The sequence below is a fragment of the Dipodomys spectabilis genome, unplaced genomic scaffold (assembly GCF_019054845.1).
Source record: "Dipodomys spectabilis isolate Male_0828 unplaced genomic scaffold, ASM1905484v1 ptg000163l, whole genome shotgun sequence".
Taxonomy (NCBI): Eukaryota; Metazoa; Chordata; class Mammalia; order Rodentia; family Heteromyidae; genus Dipodomys; species Dipodomys spectabilis.
Window position 1 is genome coordinate 20681285 of NW_024870840.1, and position 8857 is coordinate 20690141.

The following is an 8857-nucleotide window of genomic DNA, read 5'->3' on the forward strand; positions in this document are numbered from 1 at the left end:
TCATGTGATTAACACACACACACATAAAAAGCTTTTTAACAGCGCCCGCCTGGCCTCAGAAGCGCCTGGACAGGAGCCGCCCTAGATGGACAGAGGGACGGAGGGACGAGCATCCAGCCAGTCGTATCCTGGCGGCTCCAACGCCCGTTGCTGCTCGCCCGCTGCCCGCCTGCCCAGCATCTCTCTTTCGGTGGGTCCCCGCTCATCTCGCTCCCCTTTGATCCCTCCTCTTGGAGAGCAGCACCTCCTCACTCTCTGCTGTGGCTGTGACTGGACTTGAGACCCCCTGGGGCAGGGAGGGGTGCTGTGGGGGGAGAGGGCCGGGGTGAGAAATCCGGAGCAGGGTCTCTCGGCAGCTCCTCTGGCCGATGCCCTGCCCCCTCCCTCATTGGCCCCCCGCTGCCAGCAGGGTGGGAGCAGAAGTGGGCACACGGGTGTGCAGAGAAGCCGTGCCAGCCTGGCTATGCCCTCTCTCTCTCTGGCTTCATCCCTGCATCTGCTGTCCTGTGTGTTGTGCTTGGGCTCTCTGCCCACAGGTGCTGTAGAGGCAAGGGGGCCTGCAGGGGTACAGAGAGGCCTATATTCCAGTGAGGGTCCCCCACTGTGAACACATCCCTGCCCACCAGGCTGACAACTGGGATCCCATCAGTCCATCCCAGAGGAGCCCAGTTTTCTCCAGCAGGGGAGGGTGAAGACCTCCTTCCCATTCAGCCCTGCAGAGCAGGGGGCTTGGAGGCCTTGGAGGGCCCCATCTGAAGACCCCAGGCCTTGCTCCTTGCAGAATGCTCTTTTCTGGAGGGGCCACTTGGAGTGGGAGGGGCTGCTTCCCCCCATTCTGGCCCTCCCCCAGGATGGCTCCTGTCCCCCTCCTCAACCCACATTAAGATGTCCTGTGACAGGCCCAGGTCACAATGGGGGGGGTGCTTTGTCCCCAGCTTGGAGTGCAGTGGGACTCTAGCTTTCTCCCATGGACAAGAGGCCCTTTGGGAGCCCCAGGGTTTTCTGGGATCCTCTGGACTCCTTTCAGGCTGGTCCCAGATTTTCTTACCTGGGAGGAAGAGAAGGAGGAGGAGGAAGAGGAGGAGGAGAAGGAGGAGGAGAAGAGGAGGAGGAGGAGGAGGAAGAGGAATGAGATGTGTCAGTCAAATCCCTACAGGCAGAGGTGCCTGAAGTCAGCAGTGGCACTTAACCCCTCACTTCCCAGACCTCTTCCTTAGGGGGCAGTTTCTGTCTGGTGAAACATTCTGCTCACGTGCCTCCACCCTGGGCCCCAGACTCCTCATTTGTCACACAGGCGATGATCACTTCTCCCCTAAACCTCCACGCTCCTCCTTTCCCCTGAGGACACACAGGGATGAAGGTCGGGAAGGAATCAGGCTGTGTCAGAGCCAGGCCCACGAGGGGCAAGAGAAGGGTCTGGTCAAATTGAACCTCTGCCCCAGCCCCAGTTTTTTGGTGGGGTCAGGAGGAGCTTTCCAGACCCCCCTCGTAGGACGGGGCGAGGATCCGAGGAGGGGTGCAGGGCAGGCCTGTCCCACCTCTGCGTGCTGTGTGGAGGGACTTGGGGTCCCCACATCCCCTTACCTCAGTCCTGTGCTCCCCTCCCAGGCCTCCCAGTGCTTCTCAGACCTGAGGGGCTCTTGGGTCTTCAGCAGGGGCCCTGAGACTCTACCTTCCTACCAAGCTTGTGAGCAACTGCGCATGACCACTCTCATTCTTGCTTTAGAATCACTTGTAGAATTGTGTGTGTGTGTGTGTGTTTTCCTGGGGTTTGAACTCTGCACCTTGTGCTTGCAAGGCAGGTACTCTACCACTTGAGCCACGCCTCCAGCCCTTTTTTCCTCTGGTGATTTCTCTTTCCACTTGTGTCTGGGATGATAACCACACATTAACTTTCTCCACTGAGATGGAATCTTGTGACCAAGGCTCTCCAAGGAGCTAGGATTACAGATATGAGCCCCTGTGCCTGGAGTTTTTTGTTGTTTTATGATACAGGGTCTCTCAATGTAGAACCAAGTGCACCCTGCCTCAGCTTCTTAAGTAACTGGAATTATATAGGTACATCCCACCATGCCCAGCATTTGTGGAGGTTTTTTTTGTTTTTAATCCAGCAGCAAGATCTTATTCCAGACTAGCTAATTCTGAGTTCCTGGGGATGTGGGATAGACAAGCTTTTTTGTAATGTTTTGGCAGGCCTTGCTCTCCCTCAGGGAGTCTCTGGATCCCTGAGACAGTGAAAGGCCTACAAAGCCAGAGTCAGTGTCTCCAGGAAGAAGGGATAGGGCTGGGGCTTTAAACCAGAGCTGGAGGCCAGGTCTGCAGGTTGTGCAGGGAATGCTGGGGAGAGGCTGTGCATTGGGGAAGGGGAGGGCTGAGGAGCAGGATTAGAGGTTCAGGGGAGTCGTGGTTAAACTCTCAGCAGAGAGAGAGAGAGGAGAGAGAGAGAGAGAGAGAGAGAGAGAGAGAGAGTGCAAGTGCACGTGCATTTGCCTCAGCTTGCCCTGGGGCAATGCCTTTGAACATCTTCCTCAGTAGGGAGACATTAGAAAACCCACTGCTCATTATGCAAAATCTTAGGGCTTGGCTTTGCATATGTAAAGTGTGGATTATTGATTTATGCATTTATTTGTTTGTTTGGTGGTGGTACTGGGGTTTGAATGCAGGGCCACGCACTTGGAAAATTTTGTATAACTACTCTTTCTCCAATTGTATGAGGGACACACACACACACATCTGGCTTTGCCACTGCTCAATAAATGTTCATTAGAGAAAGTAATGCAGATGTCAGGCTGAAGGAGAGGGGTGCGCATTAGTTCCAGGGCACAGGTGCAAACTGTGCTGCCCTTGTAGAAGCACTGTCAAGAGTTGGATCTTTGTGGCCTTGAGATTCCCAATGGTGAGGGTCTCTTTCCTGCTAGGCAAGCACTCTTCCTCTGAGCTCCTTTCTCAGCCTTCATCTTTGAATCTTCAGTCTGTCTTTCCATCCCTCGCTTTCATCTTTGAGTCTCACGTCCATCTTCAGCCTACATCTTCGTCTCTAGCTTGTCTCTCAAATTCCAGCCTCAGGCCAGGTGGGGTGGGATACCTTCCTTCCCTGTGGGTGAGTCTCCTGTCTGTACCTCAATAGCAGGAAAGGCCACACTTTCTGGCTCTTGTTTGACTCCGCCCTCCCAAGCAGATCTGTTATGTTATTATTCTCACCTAAGAAGGAATCCAGGCACAAGGAGGTCCAGGGTGCACCTGTGCTCACCCAGCTAAGGATACAAGAATGTGGACTGCCCGGCCGTGACCACTCTGTCTGCCACCAGCCCCCAGGTACAGCCACACCAGCCTGTTCTTCCTTCTCTCCTGGTGGGCCTTTGCCCCTGCCTTTGGGCTTTGGGCCTTTTAAAGCTTGCTTCTGCTCTTCCTTGTGCATCCTGGTGTACAGGACATACTCCCCACTTCCCACTGAAGTCTCCCTTGCCCCTGGGCCAGGGGAAGACCTTCAGGTCCATCATGAACCATCATGTGGGTCATGTTCTCTGAGTTGAGTCGCTGTCCAAGGAGGAAAAGACCGGAAGGCTAGAGCCGGCACTAGTGGCTTCCTGGAGGCTGAGGGCCTATATTCTGTCTAGCAGGGGCTCTGGCCCCGACTCACTGTTTCTGGTGAGAGCTAGAGGCTGTTCCAAGGCCTGAATCTTCCTCCTCTCCCAGCCCCACCCACTCCAGGAACAAGGAAGCTGGGGCTGGTGCCCAGTACCGCCTCGGGCAGCCTGGCCTCTGCCCTCTTCTTAGAAGCCCTCAGAGAAGGGACTGCCCGTTCCTGTCACCCAGACCCAGCTGCCGGAAAGCCCTTCCTGGTTTCTGCCCCGAACTGCTCTGCTGCCATGAACTTTTGAGCTGGAATGAGCCTAGAACCCAGCTGAGTTCTCCTGGAGAGGCAAGTTGCCTTGACAACCTTCCTCCTCCTCCTGGACCTGTTTCCCCATATGAAAGACGGTTGACTAGATTATCTTGGAGGGTGTTGCCAGATTTGATAGCCAGAGAATCACATTTCCAAGCAGGAGGCTAGCGCATGCTCCCTATCTTTCCACTCATGGAGGAAAGATGGAGACATGGGCAAATACTGCTTTTCACCAGAGACCCATGGATGGATCTCAGGGTGTTCACATTCCTACATTCTGTACTTAGGAAGTTTCCCTTTGCTTTAGATGGGAGCCCCCACCTAGGAGCCAATTTTTAGTGTCTTTCTATGGTAGTGATAGGGTGGGATGGTGGCCACAGAGGCGCCTTGGCCCTGGCGTGAGATGTGGATGTGCTTCCACTGGAAGTCACGGGGCCTTTGGTTCTGAGTCCATTCAGCCTGGCTTCACATTTGCTGGGTGACGACCCTGTCAGGGGAGTGGGTTAAGTGGAATATGGCCCCTGTCCCTTCCGCCTTATGTTTCTTACGCCTTGAATCCTCACCTTCCTGTATTCTTATCTATCCTGTATTCTTATCTGTCTTCCTTTCCAGCTGCTTTCCTCTAACTTGAGCCCTCTTGTTCCTTTCCTTTCCTTTCCTCTTTCTCTCCTTTATTTCTCTTCTTTCTTTTTCTTTCTCCCTCTTTCCCTCCCTCCCTCCCTCCCTCCTTCCTTCCTCCCTGCCCCCTCCCTTTCTTCCTTCCTCCCTCCTCTCTTTCTTTTTCCCTTCCTCCCTTCCTCTCTTCCTCCCTCCCTCCCTTTTTCCTTCCTCCCTCCCTCCCTTCCTCCCTTCTTTCCTCCCTCCCTCCTTCTCTCTTCCTTCTCCCTTCCTCTCTTCCTCCCTCCTTCCCTCCCTCTCTTGCTCCCTCCTTCCCTCCCTCTCCTCTTCCCTCCCTCCCTCCCTTCCTCTCTCCCTCCCATCTCTCCCTCCCTTCTTTCTGTTTTGTGGCTTAAACTCAGGGTCCTGTGCCCTCCCTTAGCTTTCTGGGGCTTGAGCTCAGGGTCCTGTGCCCTCCCTTAGCTTTCTGGGGCTTGTACCCTCCCTTAGCTTTTCTGTTCAAGGATGCCACTCTACTACTTGAGCCACAGCTCTACTCTCATCTTTTACTGGTTTATTGGAGATATGTCTCCCAGATTTGTCTGCCTGGGCTAGCTCCAAAGTTTGACCCTTGGACTTCAGCCTCCTGAAAAGCTAGAATTACAGGTGAGAGCCAGGGGTGCCTGGCCTCTGCATCTTGCTCTCTCTGACCCGGGGAGCATCAGACCATCCTTTAAGTACCATCCTTAGGGCTGGGAATGTGGCTTAGGGGTCGAGTGCTTGCCTAGCATGCACAATCCTCAGTACCACATACACAGAAAAAGCCAGAAGTGGCACTGTGGCTCAAGTGGTAGAGCGCTAACCTTGAGCAAAAGAAGCTCAGGAACAGTGCCCAGGCCCTGAGTTCAAGCCTCAGGACTGGCACAATAAAAAAAAGTACTATCCCTTAGTCCCTCATACCTCCAGTGCCCCAACTTTCCCCTGTCTTGGCCTTAGCTACAGCCATGCCAGGCTCCCAGCCTGGCTGTGCAGTGGATCCCCTGGGCTCAGTCTTGCTGATGGTGAGGCTCTGCCTCCTGCCTCCTGCCTCCGCCTCCTGCCTGGCTTGTCCTTCCTGCAGGGATGCATCCCTGCTGGGGTGAGAGCTGGGCCCTGATCCCCTCCTTCATGAGCCTGGAGTATGGAGGCAGCGTGTGGAGAGGTTGGCTTCGGAGATGGATCCTGCACCCCCACTTAACCTTGCGTCCTTGGCTTAAGGTCTTTGGATCTCGGCTTCCTTCCAGGCTTGGTGAGGATTAAAGTAGATAATGTCTATAAACACTTAAGACAGCGGCTGGCACCATGGAGGGGCCCGTGGTAAATGGTAGCTATTGTTATTCACAACTCAGGCTCTGCCTGGCTACGGTGGCTGTCGCCTGACCTTACCATGGTAGCCATCGCTGCTTGTCCTGTCCAGGTGTGGCCATCTGGTATCCCTCCATCTGCTCCCACTAACCCTGGAGGCTGGGAGAACAAGGGCAGGACCATCAGCCCAGTGAACGTGATGGAGGCCGTGTGACCACTTGGTCCTGGAACTGGACTGTCTCCTGGGGACACCCCTAAGCGAGGCCCTGCTTATCGGTGGGATGAATGAGTACATGGGTGGACTGGGAATTGTTCCGTCATTTGTACACTGCCCATGTGAAAACATGGTGCCGACGTGACATGCATGAGGAGTGAGACCGGCAGAGGTGGATGGAGGAAGAGTGGGAGGCAGCTTTGGTCCCCAGGATGTCCCTCGACCCCCCCCCCCCAGGGGGCTGTATATGAGGGTGGCTGCACAGAACCCTTTTTCCTCTGCTGTCAGGAGCAGCAGCGGGGGGGGGGGGGGGGAGCGGCTGGTCAGGGTGGTCTTGCTCCCAGGTAAAAACTGGACATGGTCTCTGTACTCACTTCACCTTGTCAAGCCCTGACCCTACCCAGGAGCAAGGCTGGGTGTGAACATGGTTTACCTGGGCCTCTGGGCATGGAAATGGGGAAGCCAGGAGGATTTTGGCATCTGTGTGAGCTTGAAGGACCCTGCCACAGTGAGCTTCCTTGTTTATTGGTGCCGCAATGTCATATATAATGATAAAGGGAGCTCAGCCAGGGCTCCAGAGCCAGAGAGGGCAGAGTTCAAGGCCAGTGCTTGCCCCACTTGCCAATGGTGATAGGCCTGGGCTAAGTTACCTAATGTCCCCACACCTCCATCGCCTCAAGTGTAAAGTGAGGATAACCAAACCAGCCTGGAAAGGAGCAAGGAATGGCAGGTGCTCCGCTGGCGCCTGGGACTGGCCGCAGGGAGGGCCTCACCGGTAGGGTGCTGATATCCTAGTGCTGAATATGTCTGTGAGGGAGACTCAGGACGATCGCTTCTTCCTAAGTGAAATGCTGAGCTCACTGAGATAAGAGCAGGGTCCGGGGGTGGGGGGATCGTGCACGCTTGGCAGGGAACTGTGATTCACAGGGTGTGAAGCTGCCTGCTGCCCAGCTGAGGCCTGGCACTGCCTACCAGCCGCCTGTGGGCGTGGTCTGCCTTCCTACTTCCTGGTATTGCGTCTCACCTCTCCTTACCAGGGAGCCAATTGAAAAGAATGAGAAAGTGTGAGTGCCTCCTATTTGAGCTGAGATCAGGGCTGGGACACTTGCTTTAGGGAGGAGCTGTTCCCAGCTCTGCCACCTCTTGCTGTGTGACCTTGGGGAAGTCAGCTACCTCCTCTGGCTGCATTCCCCAGAAATTCTAGCGTATTTACTATCAGGGTTTAGGATTTTCCTTAAAGAAAAGGTTGGTCTTCACCTAGCCAGCTGCTCAAGGTTGGGCACTGAGCATACAGAAGGTTCTCAGTAAGTGCTCGTCAAACTGGTTGGTAGTGGAGCTAATTCACTGAGAGGCCTGGGCTGGCAGGTCACACCAGTCCCATGGGTCCCCGCTCATGTTTACAGATGTGACCCAGTACTGGCTGTCCTCTTTGCCAGACCCTCCCCGCCCCCCACACTTCCTTAGAAACCTCATAGCAAATTATTTAGTCCATCTTGAGGTTTGAACTCAGGGCCTGGGCGCTGTCCCTGAGCTCTTCTGCTCAAGACAAGCACTCTACCACTTTGAGCCACAGCGCTGCTTCTGATTTTCTGGTGGTTCATTGGAGATAAGAGTCTTACAGACTTTCCTGCTGGCTTTGAACGGCGACCCTCACATCTCAGCCTCCTGAGTAGCTAGGGTTACAGGCGTGAGCTGCCAGCACCTGGCTCTTCATTGCAATTTAGGATGATGTACCTATCACCAGATTTTCTTGGCCTGTGTTTCCCGAAAGCTCGGCTTCATGGCCCCTGGTGGTTTGCAGAGCCCAGGGGTCCTGGGAGGTGCTTGAGGAATGAGTGACAGGGATGGGAGGCAACAAGAGGCTGGGAAAGGTGGTTCAAGGCAGAGGCTGAGGGTTACCGGAGGGGCTCACCTGGTCCCCGCCCTCTCCTCCCCCCATGATGGAGGCCGGGTGGCTCAGCTCTTCCTTCCTAGGAGCTGCCCCCCCCCCCATCAGGAGGCTGGGCTTAGTGGGAAGCCAGGCTTGTGAAGACCTAGTGAGGAGAGGAGGGGACTTCCGGTTGAGCCAGCTCTACCCCTTTCCCCAGCAGGCAGGAAGGACGGGGCAGATCTGTCAGCACCAGCCACATTGCTCCCGGGGACCCAGCCCTGAGCCCTGGGAGGCAGGGCGAGGGGAACAGGAAGCACCCCTGTCTTCCCCTCCTCCCCCCTGCCCCACCCTCCGCCCCCATCTCTGGCTAGAGTTTTCAGCCCCAGGCCCTTGGCACTCAGGGGGAAGGAGGGTGGAGGAGGGAGGGGGTTAGAAATCTCATCCCAGCCAAATGCCTTTATCTTTCCCCATTTGATTTCTGGGCCTTAAGAGGGTAAGTGCCCTGGCAGCCTTAGAATACCGGGCCTGAGCCTTGAGGCTCAGGAGGCAGAAGTGGGCAGGGAGGGCACTGCCCACTGGGGCCCTTCCTGTGTGCCTGGCGCCATGGGGCTCCACAGGCAGCAGGCCTCGAGGAGGAAGAGCCCTGCGCCCCCCTGGGAGGCTGCTAGAAATTGCTGTGTGACCTCAGGTGGAGCATGGTTCCTCTCTGGTCACCACCATTCTCTTTCACCACCAGAGTGGCCCACAGCCCCCATCACAGCAAACTTTTGGGGGAGCTTATAAATAGTGACCTCCCAGGCCTCCCAGGATGTATGTGGCGGGGCATTATGGCTTCTAAGTCCCCCCCTCCCCAGCCTTGGACTCTCCCACATGGGCTTCCTTGGCTGTTCTGGCTTGGGATCTGCCAGCTACCTGGGCTGGAGCACAGTAGGTGCACAGGTTACCG